The sequence below is a fragment of the Ambystoma mexicanum genome, chromosome 1p (genome assembly GCF_040938575.1).
Source record: "Ambystoma mexicanum isolate Mex_15411 chromosome 1p, UKY_AmexF1_1, whole genome shotgun sequence".
In the NCBI taxonomy this organism is placed as follows: Eukaryota; Metazoa; Chordata; class Amphibia; order Caudata; family Ambystomatidae; genus Ambystoma; species Ambystoma mexicanum.
In genome coordinates, this window is record NC_090921.1 from 201,222,489 (window position 1) to 201,235,045 (window position 12,557).

Sequence of the window (12,557 nt, forward strand, 5' to 3'; positions counted from 1 at the left end):
GGCAGAGGGTAGCCTGAAAGAGAGCTGAGTGTCATCCGCATAACACTGAGAGTTGGAGGTAAAGGCAGAGATCATGTGGGCCAAAGGAGACATGTAGATGTTGAAAAACCAGCAGGATAGATTAGATCCTTGGGGGAAACCACACAAGTAGAGAAAGTGATAATGTAGAGAAAGGATCCAAGTTCCACTTGGGAAGGACAGTCAGAGAGAAAGGACGCAAGTCACGCCAGGGCCTGATCTGTGATGCCCAGGGTATCACAAAGACAGGAGACCAGGATGTTGTGGTTCACTTTTTTAAAGCAGAGGACTGGTCAAGGATAATGAGGACAGGGGGAGAGATAGAGTCAAGGTTTGCGAGCAGGTCTTCACAGCTGTTCATAAGAGCAGTTTCCATGCCTCTGGATGCTCTAAAGCCAGACGGATGGTCATGGAGACAAGCAACAGTTTCAGTGTGGAGGGTTAGCTGAGAGATTGCCAACTTCTCTAGCAGTTTGCCCAGGAAAGGAGTGATGGAGATCGGCTGATAGTTTGCCAGAATAGTAGGGTCGGCAGAGGGCTTTTTTGAGCAGAGGGTGCACGAGAGAATGTTTGAAAGAAGTGGGGAGAGAAGTGGAGAAAACTCCAGTGGTGAAGGAGAGGTTGCATAGGTCTGGCAAGGCAGGAGCTGGAGAGTCAATGTTGTCCTTGGTGGTTTTGGAGGGGCAAGGGTACACCTGTTTGGAAGAGGCTTTCATAGAACAAACTTGTCTAGAAACCTCTTCAGGTGAGACAGGGAAGAGGGAGGAGAGAAGAGGGGGCATGGTGGGGGAGGCCGAAGGGGCCCAGCAGATGATGATGCATGAGTGGGTGTGGAGGAGAGACAGGACAGGATGAAGTGCACTGCCAGGGCCCCGCATAGGGCATGGGAGGGTGCAATAGAGGATGAGGCTGCAGGAGGTTTGGCCAGCTCCTTGCAAACTTTGAAAAGTTTGGTTGTGTTGTTTGATGCCACAGAGATGCAGGTTTGAATATGGGCTCTTTTCTTGACCCGGATGCAGAGTCTATATTGTCTTATCAGAAGGCAGCAGGCCAGTTTATCAGTGGGTGCACCTGATGATCCTCATTTCAATTCCGCTGCCCTGCATTTGCAATTAAGGTCAACCAGATCTAGTCTTACAAAGAGTTGCACTTTTTTGGAGGCTTCAATTGGACCCTCTTGACAGGGGCAAGAATGTGGATAGTATTGGAGATGGAAAGGGCTGTGTCAGGGTGGGAGTCAGCTGCAGGAGGAGGATGAGGGGAGTAGGTGGAGGCAAATGCAGCCACTGACACTTTCTTCATGGGTCTGAAGACCTTGTAGTTGGGAGGCAGTGCAGGGTGTGCTGGTGTTAAAGGAAAAGAAAGCTTCAAGTGAGAGGAGAGGAGAGGAGAGAAGAGAGTGATCAGTCCATGGGAGTGAAGTGGTGAGAGGGATAGAGAGTGGGATGTCTGTGAAGATGGGAGCATCCAAGGTGTGGCCAGCCGTATGCGTTGGACCAGAGGGTAGAATGGAGAGAGAGACCTATGTTGCAGGCTATACCCATCTGATCGTAAAGGAAATCAAGTGTCAAATTGGTCAGAGTAAGGCGGTCTATCTTGGACATGAGGTAGGAGTGGGTAAGATTAAGCCCTTGCCTAGTAAAGTACAAGCTGTAATGGACTGGGCCACCCATACTACTCAGACCCAAGTGAGAGCCTCCTTATGTATCACATGGTATTATGGTAATTTAGAGAGAACTATGGGTCTATAGCTTCTCCTCTGAATGTCATTTCTTCACCCAAGTACCCTAAGAAAGTGAGATGGAATCCAGCTGAGCGTGGAGAGCGGTCGCCGGTGGCCTGAGGGGATCAGCAGGCCTGGGAAGCCCTGCCTGGGCCTCCGTGAGTGTGTTTTGTTTTTAAAAAAAAAAAAAAGTTGAATTGTACCTCGCGCTCCTAGCGTGGTGTTTGTGCCTGCTCCTGCTCCCCCCTCCCACTTCCTGGTCTTCCTCTCCCTCCCCGCCTCCCTGCCCGCCCAACCCCCCCCTCCTCCTCTCCCTCTGCCTATAACCTCCCCCCTCCTGGGCAGCCCTCTGCCCGACAGCCCCCGCGGCTAAGGGCCCCAGGCCAAGGGCGACTCCTACAGTGCGGCTCCCTGTGTGTCTGCAGGTGTCCGCAGGGGACGCCAGGCGCCAGTTCCACCTGTTCTCCGTTCCCCGGCCCACCCCTCCTACTCCTGGTTACATCCGCATGGGGCCTTGCCTCACTGTATTCGCAGTTGTGGTATACTAGGGTGTTTTTTTTTCTCCCCTCGCAGGATTCTCAAACTTAGGTGGCCCGGTACCTAATACGCATTACTGTTTTTGCTCTGATTTGTGGTATACTAGGGTGCTTTTTCTCCCCTCGCAGGATTCTCAATCTTAGGGGGCCCAGTACCTAATACGCATTACTGTTTTGCTCTGATTTGTTGTATACTAGGGTGCTTTTTTCTCCCCTCGCAGGATTCTCAATCTTAGGTGGCCCGGTACCTAATACGCATTACTGTTTTGCTCTGATTTGTGGTATACTAGGGTGCTTTTTTCTCCCCTCGCAGGATTCTCAATCTTAGGTGGCCCGGTACCTAATACGCATTACTGTTTTGCTTGCTCTAATTGTGGTAACTTGTGCTTGCCGCTCACTTCCTGTCTGCGTGCTCTCGTTTCGTCTGTCTCCCCCCCTCCCTCCCTCCTACTCCATGGTGCTCTCCGTCTCGCCTATCTTCTCTAACTGCTTCTCCATTGACTATCCTGCTCTCCTCACTAAATCTGGTAGGAAAAAGTTTAAAAAGGACATCCTGGTCTCCAACCCAGGCCTCCCTATCGCTGACACCTACACTAATGCCTGCTCTAAGGAAACTCTCACTGACATCCTCTTTTTCGTGCCTTCGCCTGACCTATGGACCCTTCATATGGTCTCTGTGCTCTCTCCTTTCTCCTCCTGTCCCATTAATGGTGGCACCCGTTGGGATGTCCTCTTGGCTCCCTTCCGCTCCTCCAAGGCCATCCTTAATGTCTACGCTAATGGGACCGTCTTGGTCCAAGGCCCTCAGGACAACCTTCACCTCTTCGATAGACGCTTCCCACACCTCATCAACTTCCTCTCCTCTCCTGCTGTCCCCCCTCCTCTATCCTTGGCTACCCTGCCTCTACCCTCCCTCCCTGCCCCCTCTCGCGCTCCTTCTTCACCTCCTTCTTCAATACCTCCACAGGGCGTACCTCTGATCTGTACCCCTCCCCGGAAGTTCTTCAAGGATGGCAGCCTTCTCCACATTGCCACACTAAACACTCGCTCTGCCATCAAGCACTCCTCCAATATCTGTCACCTTCTTGAGGAACTGGACCTCGACGTCCTTTGTCTCACTGAGACATGGTTCACAGCCATCTCTGCCACCAGCTTTGACACACTCCTACCTGATGGTTACAAGATCCTCTCCGTGCCCAGGCCCAACCGTGCAGGGGGTGGTGTTGCCCTTATCTTCCCTGAGTGGATTCCTGCCACTGTCACTCCTCCTCTTTTGAATGCCTTGTCTGCCGACTCTCTCTCTCTCCTAGCCATTCCCTTACCGTGGCTACTATCTATCGGCCACCTGGTCAAATTTCCTCCTTCCTCTCTGAGTGGGCTGACCTCTCCTCCGCACTCCTGTCCTCAACCACTCAACTCCTCTTTCTTGGCGACTTTAACATCCACCTTGATGCCTCCAGTCCCCCCACTGGTCTCTTTCGTGACCTCTGCGACTCTCTCTCACTCTCTATTCTCCCATCTGGGCCTACTCACTCTGCTGGGCACACTCTTGATGCTCTGATCTCTTCTGACCTTCCTCTCTCCGTCCCTCTCTCCACTCCTCTCTCCTGGAGTGATCACTTTCTCCTATCCTCCCACCTCACCCTGCCTACCCCACAGGCAAAGCCACCCTCTTCACTGCCACCCACCTTCTCGGTCATCCGACCATGAAGCGTGTGTCAGTTGAGGCTTTTGCTGCTACCTTCTCGCCCCCCCCTCCCCCTTCGGCTGACTCCCACCCTGACACAGCCCTCTCCATGCTCCACTCTGCTATATCTGTTACTCTTGATATCCTTGCCCCCGTCATGAGAATCCGCCTGAAGCCCAAAGCCAATTGTAACTCCTGGTATGACTTGGATCTCGCCTCCCTAAAACGCAAGTGCAGGGTTGCAGAGAGGAAATGGCGTGCTTCATGTTTATCCTCTGACAAACTGGCCTGCCGCCTGCTCCAAAGGCAGTACCGGCTCTCCGTTCTCACCAAGAAGAGAGCCCTTATCCAAGCCTGCATCTCTGCGGCATCAAACAACTCCGCCGAACTCTTTAAAATCTGCAAGGAGCTGGTCAACCCTGTTGCAGTCTCTACCTCTCCTGTCCCCTCCCAGGCCCTCTGCACTGGCCTCTCACTTCATCTCTAAAACTCAGGACATCCTGTCCTCGCTCTCCTCCTTTCACCTCCCTCCCTCCCTACCCGACCCATTCCTCTGGCCCTTCTGCGGTCACCCCTCCTCCCTCTTTCTCTGCCTTTCCACCTTTCTCTGCTGACGAGGTTTCCAGACAAGTCCGATCTATGAAAGTCTCGTCTAAACAGGTTCACCCCTGTTCCTCCAAAACTATCAAGGACCACCTCGACTCCCTGGCTCCTGCCCTCGCTGACTTTTGCAACCACTCCTTCGCCTCTGGAGTCTTCCCTTCCCCCCTCAAGCACTCCCATGTGCACCCTCTTCTCAAGAAACCCTCTTCCGACCCCTCCTGCCCGGCTAACTATCGCCCTATCTCCATCACTCCCTTCCTGGGCAAGCTCCTGGAGAAACTGGCCATCTCCCAGCTTAACCTCCATGCTGAATCTGTTGGTAGTCTTCATGACCATCAATCTGGTTTCAGAGCTGCCAGAAGCACGGAAACTGCTCTCCTGAACATCCGTGAAGACCTGCTCTTGAACCTCGATTCCAACACTCCGTGTGCTCTCATTCTGCTCGATCTCTCCTCTGCCTTTGACACTGTCAACCATGCCATCCTGCTCAACCGTCTCCGGGAAAACCTGGGTATCACTGGTCAGGCTCTGGCGTGGTTGACCTCTTTCCTTTCAAATCGACCCTCCCAGGTCCAATTGGGGCCCTTCCTCTCCGACATCTTTTTCTCCACCTGTGGTGTCCCCCAGGGATCTAATCTCTCTCCCTGGCTGTTCAACCAGTATCTGGCACTCCTTGCCCACCGCATCGCCGCTCTCTGCCCTCATTTCCAGTGCTATGCGGACGATACCCAACTCATCTTCAGGCTACCCTCAGCCTCCCCCTCTCCTTCCCTCATCTCTGACTGTCTGTCTGCTATCCAAGAATGGTGTGCCACCAATGACCTCTGCCTTAATGCCAGTAAGACTGAGATCCTACTCATCGGTACTCCCACTCCCTCCTTCCCTGTAGCTCTCTGGCCTGCCTCCCTTGGCCCCCTCCCTGCTCCTACCTGCAAGGCAAAAAACCTTGGGGTCATCTTCGACTCCACACTCTCCTTCTCTCCTCATATTTCTGACGTCGCCAAGAGGTCACACTACCAGCTGCACCTCTTCAGAGGTATTCTTCCCTTCCTCTCCTTCCCCCAGAAGCTCACTGTCTCCCGAGCCCTGGTTCTCTCGAAGCTGGACTACTGTAACAGCCTCAATCTTAATCTGCCTGCCTCCACTCTCCGCCCTCTGCAACTCATCCAGAACAGAACTGCGAGACTTGTCCTTGGCCTCAAGCCCAGGGACCGTATCTCTCCAGGACTGAAATCTCTACACTGGCTCCCAGTGGCTGCGAGGATAAAGTTCAAAACCCTCTGCATTGTCCACAAGGCCTTCTGGGGCCTGGGTCCTAAATACCTTCAACTCTCTCTTCCCAAATATCTTCCTTCCCGAGCCCTTCGCTCATCCGCCTCCAATTCCCTCAGGGTTAGCCGCTTCTCGAAGCAACGAGCTGGGGTAGATCTCTCTCCGCGGCAGGGGCCTCCCTCTGGAACAGCCTTCCTGCCTCCCTGAAACTTGAGGAGAACCATCTCCGGTTCCGGAAGCACCACAAAACCTTCCTCTTTGCTTCTGCTTTCTCTCTCCCTCTCCCCTGCTGAACAGCTAATTTAATTCCTCACTGAAACTGCACTGATCCTGCAACTGGACCACTCTAAACGGCCTCGGCCCTGGGCCCTGCCACTCTCCACTTGCACTGATGCCCTGGAACCCCTTTGCACTGCGGGACTGTCTCTGTATCCCTACAGCCCCCCTCTCCCCCAGCACTTGTTCTGCACTTACCTCACACTTGCCACCAGCTGGCCCTATTTATTTATTTATTACGTTACGCCACTTACCTTGTACTGCACTTCCCCCCCTCCCCTTCCCCTTGCACTTTTCCCCCTCCCCCACCCCTGCACTTGCGCGATCTGAATGACACCTGGCCTAGTAAGATCGTTGTCTGTCTCCCTTTGTCCCCCCCCTCCCTGCCTCGTCGCGCCTTGAAACACATGTGTATAGGCGCGTTACAAATACCATATCATATCATATCATAATATATCATAAAAGTGTTCCAATGCATTTAAAAGGCTGAACGATGCCCTCTGTAAAGCTCCTGTACAGAGAGCTCCTGATGATACCCAAACCTTTACTGTGGAGACAGATGCATCTAGCACAGGGATAGGGGCAGTCTTGAGTCAACTGGATGAGCAAGGCAGGAAACAACCTATTTGCTTTATCTGTGGGAAACTGAAGGACCGGGAAACAAGGTGGGCAATCATAGAATATGAATGTGTTTCCATTGTGTGGTTGTTGAAGAAGTTCAGGCCATATTTCTATGGTTCTACTTTCCTTATTCAGACAAACCACCCACCCTTGAGATGGTTTATACAAAGGAAGGGGGAACATCTTAAACTGCTCAGATGGTCTATCAGCCTCCAAGCGTTTGATTTTTACCATTGAGGTCAGGAACCAATCATAAGAATGTTGATGGTCTCTCCAGGAATTATGAACAACTGGAACAAGAGATACATCCAGGAGTGGATTAAATCCTCCTGTTCCTTAGTTTGGGGGACGAGTGTTAGGGAGAATATTCAGTTTCTGTGCTAATTCCCTTTAAATTGAGTGACCCACAGCACTTTTGCTGGACTCTGAACTTTTTAGATTTTAATCTCCTTAGTGAGTGGAACTTTTTTCCACTCACTCCTTCTTTTTCTCTGACTGGGATTGTATTCTTACTGTTTTATGGAGTTTGGTAAACTCCATATGTTTAATAGAGGCATCTGTGTTTTACTTTGTGACACCCAACACCCTCTGTGCAGTATCCCCTGCTTATCTTACTCACCTTTTCTTTTGTGTGTCCAGCACACACCGCCTTATGTGGGGTGCTGGGGTGGTTACACTGTAACTCCTTCTCCCACTATTCATGTAACATGTTGTTACATTGACTAACTTAAATGTCCAGTAGCAGTAGTTACTTTTCATTACCTTTTGTGCAGGTTGCTAGCAGGCTCATTTCTTAGCTGCAGTACAACACCGGTGGGCGACCGCTTTCTCAAAATGCCACCTGTCTTCGTTTTTGGCCGTTTTTAGATTGTCAGTTCCTTCTGGGCTTTTCTTCTGTTGTTTAAAGTAGATTTGAGTACTTTGTGATATTTGCCTTTGGCAGGATTCAGCCCTGAAGCCTGCCCAGGCTCCAGTGTGTGTGGGAAGGTAGGAAGTGAGGGAGGGTCCCGAAACGTCACTGCCCTTTGTCTGTAGGTGTGCCTGGCTGAAACCAGTTCTAACTGGGAGGCTGGCTATCCTGGAGGACAGCCAACCCCCAGGTGATTGACAGCTCCATGGGAGTGAATGAATGGGTTCTAGCATATAAGGCAAGGACTTTTGGACTACAGGCAGAGTCAACCCCTGGAACAAGGAATCAAAAGCAGAAGATAAGAGGATACACCTGCAGCACCTTCAACAGCCACAGAAACACAGGTGAAGCCCTGCAGCTGTACTGACCACATTTTGTTCTTGACAGGGAAGCTCCGTCAAAGGATGACTTCCTCCTTTGGATTAATGAGACCAGCTTGGCTTTTTAATTTTGGGCCATCGCACAACATCCTGCAACTTTCCTGACTGCAGAACACCAATACCTGCGGTAGCTGGACCGTTTGCGATCATCTTGCAAAGATCGAATCCTGCTGAACCTTTTCAGGCATCTGTGTGAACCTCAGAGGCAGGAATTCTTTACCAAAATTCCAATCACGAGAGTTCAGGACTGAGTAATCAAAGAGAAACCATCATGCGATAGTCATTACTTCTTGGTGCTAAGAAAAAGGCACAAAAAGAGCTGCTGCAGTGAGCTGAATGCTTTGCTGCTAGCCCCTTCTCTCGAGTGCGGCCACATCAAAGGTCCCCCCTTTTGTCATCACGACCAAGGAGCAGGAATCAGGGTCTTCATCAGTGCATCCAGAAGGCGACAATCTGCTTTTTCGACTTCACTCTTCAGGTACTTTGGTGCTTTCTTGCTTGTGAAGTGCTGTTTTCTTCAATTGGAAGTTGACCTCAACTCCACTGTGCAGGCCTTACAGCCTGTGTGCTATCAAGAAAGCTCCCCGTAAGATCCTGTATTTTCTACAAGAACAACAGACTGGTTATGTTACTTTCCTGTGAAATTTTTTTATCAGAACTGGTGCTATCCATTTGTCTGTGGCTGTGCTATTTTCCCAAAGGATCATCTTCTTGATCCTACTGGCTTTGGCAATGTTTTTCCTCCAAAGACTTTAATTGTGAACACTTTTTTGTTAGGAAACAGACTGCCTACATCCTGCTAGTTGTGTTCCGTCTAACCTTTATTTCCCTCTAAAACACAATTTTGCTAAGATGATACAAATACATGCTTTTACTGACCTTAACTGAAGTCACTCTATGTGCTGCATATGAAAAGTATACGAACATTTACTCATCTCCATTATTATTGCGTTTATGGTCTGATTCCATTCTAATTCAATGTTATTGTTAGTTGCTGCATTTCAGATTTGCTTGTGTGCCTTGTGTATATATAAATACATATATTGTAATATAACTTTAAGTGAGTGTTTTCTTGGGTTCACATATGCACTGATTTCTTTGTACTGCTCTACAGCTCACATAACTCCCCCCTAAAATAAGCCTGGATGCTCAGCCACTCTACCAACTTGTGTAGTACAGGCCTATATTAAGAGTTGGGTCCCTACTACCGAGTAATAAGTCTTATAAAGTCAAACGCCCGTTGGACTTAGAAAAACGAACCTAAGAACTTTCACTTTTTATCTTAGAAAACTGGAGTTCTAGTCTTATTGCCATTAACTTGATGTTTTTGTAGTTATTGAATTATATTTATTTTATTGTGCTGTATATATTTATTTTTTGTAACTGATGTTCATGGCACCTCAGCGAAATAAAGTATTTGACTGACTTTACTTCATGAATTAGATGCTTTGTGATCTTTCAATGTTTATTAAGAAATTAATTCTTTGTCATTACTGTTGTTACTGTTAAAATGTCTTTTAATTTATATTTGTATTATAATAGCCCTTTGCTCAACTCTAAGATCGTACAATTACACAAGACGCATAGTGTTATAAAATCACTTAATAAATAAGGTTTATCCTTAAAATCAGGCAGGCAAGGGGACAAGGTAGCAGCAGAGTTGAAAGGCCACTCCTGAGCCACGCTCTACCACACCAATCTCTGAGTTGACTGCATCTTGTGACCTTGAGTTTTAAAGGGTAGTGTTACAGCATAGAAATTGATCTGCTAAAATAGTGTTATTTTATGACCCCAGGCAGGGATCGTATCTCTCCAGTACTGAAATCTCTGCACTGGCTCCCAGTGGCTGTGAGGATTAAATTCAAAACCCTCTGCATTGTCCACAAGGCTTTCTGTGGCATGGGCCTAAATACCTTCAACTCTCTCCCCCTAAATATTGGCCTTCTCGAGCTCTTCGCTCATCCATCTCCAACTCCCTCAGGGTCAGTAGCTTCTCCAAGCAATGAGTTGGTGGTAGATCTCTTTCTTCAGCTGAGGTCTCCCTCTGGAACAGCCTTCCTGCCTCCCTGAATCTTGAGGAGAACCATGTCCGGTTCTGGAAAGCATCTCAAGATCTTTTTCTTTGCTTCTGCTTTCTCTCCTCCTCTCCCCTGCTGAACTCCTGACCGAAACTGCACTGGTCACCTGGCTGCCCTCTGGGCTCGAACCCAGCTTACCTCCCCCGCCCACTGCACAACCGTACTGATACCTGGGCAACCCCTGTACTTGGGGGCTGTTTCTGTAACCCTACAGCCCCCCCAGCTCTTGACACTTGATGTCTGCACTTACCCCTGCCCTTGCCACTTGCTGGCTGCACTTTTTACCTATTGTTTTATGTATTCGATTTATTTATTTTTTGGTTGATCCAATGTATTGCACTGCCCACTTCCCCTGCCCCCTCTGCAATTTCCCTTCACCCCTCGCCTGCACTTGCATGATCTCAATGTCACCTGGCCTAGTAAGATAATTTTCCTTGTCTTCCCTCTGTTCCCCCTCGCTTTCCTCGTCGCGCCTTGAAACACTTGTGTATAGGCGCGTTATAAATGCCATATCATATCATGTGTGGGTCCAGTAGGCCTTATTAGATGTTGATAAACATCACTGGGGCACTTTGGTATATGATTTAGGCGCACGCTCCGAAAAGTAGCGGTTTTGCTGTAGACAACATCTGTGACTCTGAAAGACTCTGACAGGCCTGAAATACTTGTGCTGCTTTGTGAAGCCATGCCCCCTTTTTCCTGTGTCATCAAAACTAGCCCCCGCGCGCTGCGAGAAGTGGCTTGGAAGTGGCTGTTTTGCTGTAGACGACGTCTGTGACTCTGAAAGACTTGAAAGACTTGTGCTGGTACGCGCATACTTCAACATATTCCTATCTATCCAGCTTTTCCTATGGACTACCGTGGACTATATTATATATTTTTACAAGTTCAGAGTGAAATATAGTTTATATAATTGCTAATATTTGATTTCAGGTTTGTGAAGCCACGTCCCCTTTTTCACCGTGTCATCAAAACTAGCCGCTCGCGCGTTCTGCTGCTCCAGTGCGAGTATGCAAGCAGCTTTGTTTCTGTTACAGCCCATTGCTGTGATTGTGTATTTCAGTGCAATTCGTGGTCTGCAGTGCAGTGCCTTAGTGCTTTAGTCCCCCTGAAATAGTGTGATGGCGAGATGGTAAGAGGTGCTGTCATTATACGTCATTATATGTTTCATTGAAAAGAAAAACGCTGTCGGTGTAAAATAATTGTGTTCACCTGTCATGTTCTCTATGGCAAATGCAGAGCAATGCTAAGATACTCACTGCTTGTGTAGCGTACGGCATGGTGTCATCCACTACATTTTACTATACTTGTATTTGTGGCCGTGTTGCGGCTGTGTTGTTCTAGGTCTGGGATATTATTATAATTATTATAGTTGCCTTGTTTATTGCCTTGCGCATTGGTCTTTTTCTTGTTTTAGTGTTCTATTACCTAGTTATTACCTATAATATCTATCCTATCATTGATCACGTGATATATCACGATGAGGAACATGGTTGTTAATGATGATTACGACAAAGAAGTAGCGATGCATAAGACGCTACGGAATAGACCGATTTGCGTACCAAAAATAATATCCCGACCCAAAAAAGTATTACCACAAGGCAATCCGATAACTGATTATTTTGGTAAAGTACCGGCTGTAGCATTGTCGCAGGAAATTGGTAATAGTGACTTTAAATATCGCATCTGCAGATCTTGTGTCTGAATTGGTAAGTGAATTGGGATGCGTGAGTGCCAAATTGTTGTGTGATGTATTATATGGCCAAGCGAACATTATACCCGAAAGTGCGGAGTATGACATCATTCTTGTTGAAAATGCTGAATCTAGTATTATTACTAGTAACCTTGACCCTAAGGCAGTAGACTTTATGCCTACAATCAAGAAAACACCCTCAGAAACGGGAGTAGCATGTGCCATGGAAAATAATGGCCAGTTCAATATAATAGATGCGATGATTCACCGAGAGTATAACTGCGCTGTTAAAAGTGCGATTGATTTATCCAACTCTGAGCTCGAACAGCTGGATATTGAATATATGGGAAATTACCCTGAAATGTCCCCCTCTGTGACAGTAGTGACTCCCATGTATTATACTCCTCCAAATAAGTTGGCTCAGTCATCCGTGTCTGACGCGTTGTATGATCTGAAAGTTGGGTCAGACCGTAAGAGCACAGAGTCATGTGATATCACAGTACCAACTGTGTTCAGCTTCAGATCTATTGCGCAGTCTAGAAAGTCTGACCCTGTTGTGTTGTCTAGTAATATCATAACAGATTATGGTCAAGGATTCTGTGAAAACGATCTGGATACCAGTATGATTTCAGATGATATGTTTAATGCTTTAGAAAATCGGCTATCAAAGTTGCTTGAGAAATGTGTCCATCTTGATACAAAAATCAATGTGCAATAATTGTTAATTCACTCAAAAATGAGAGAACCCAATGAAGATGCT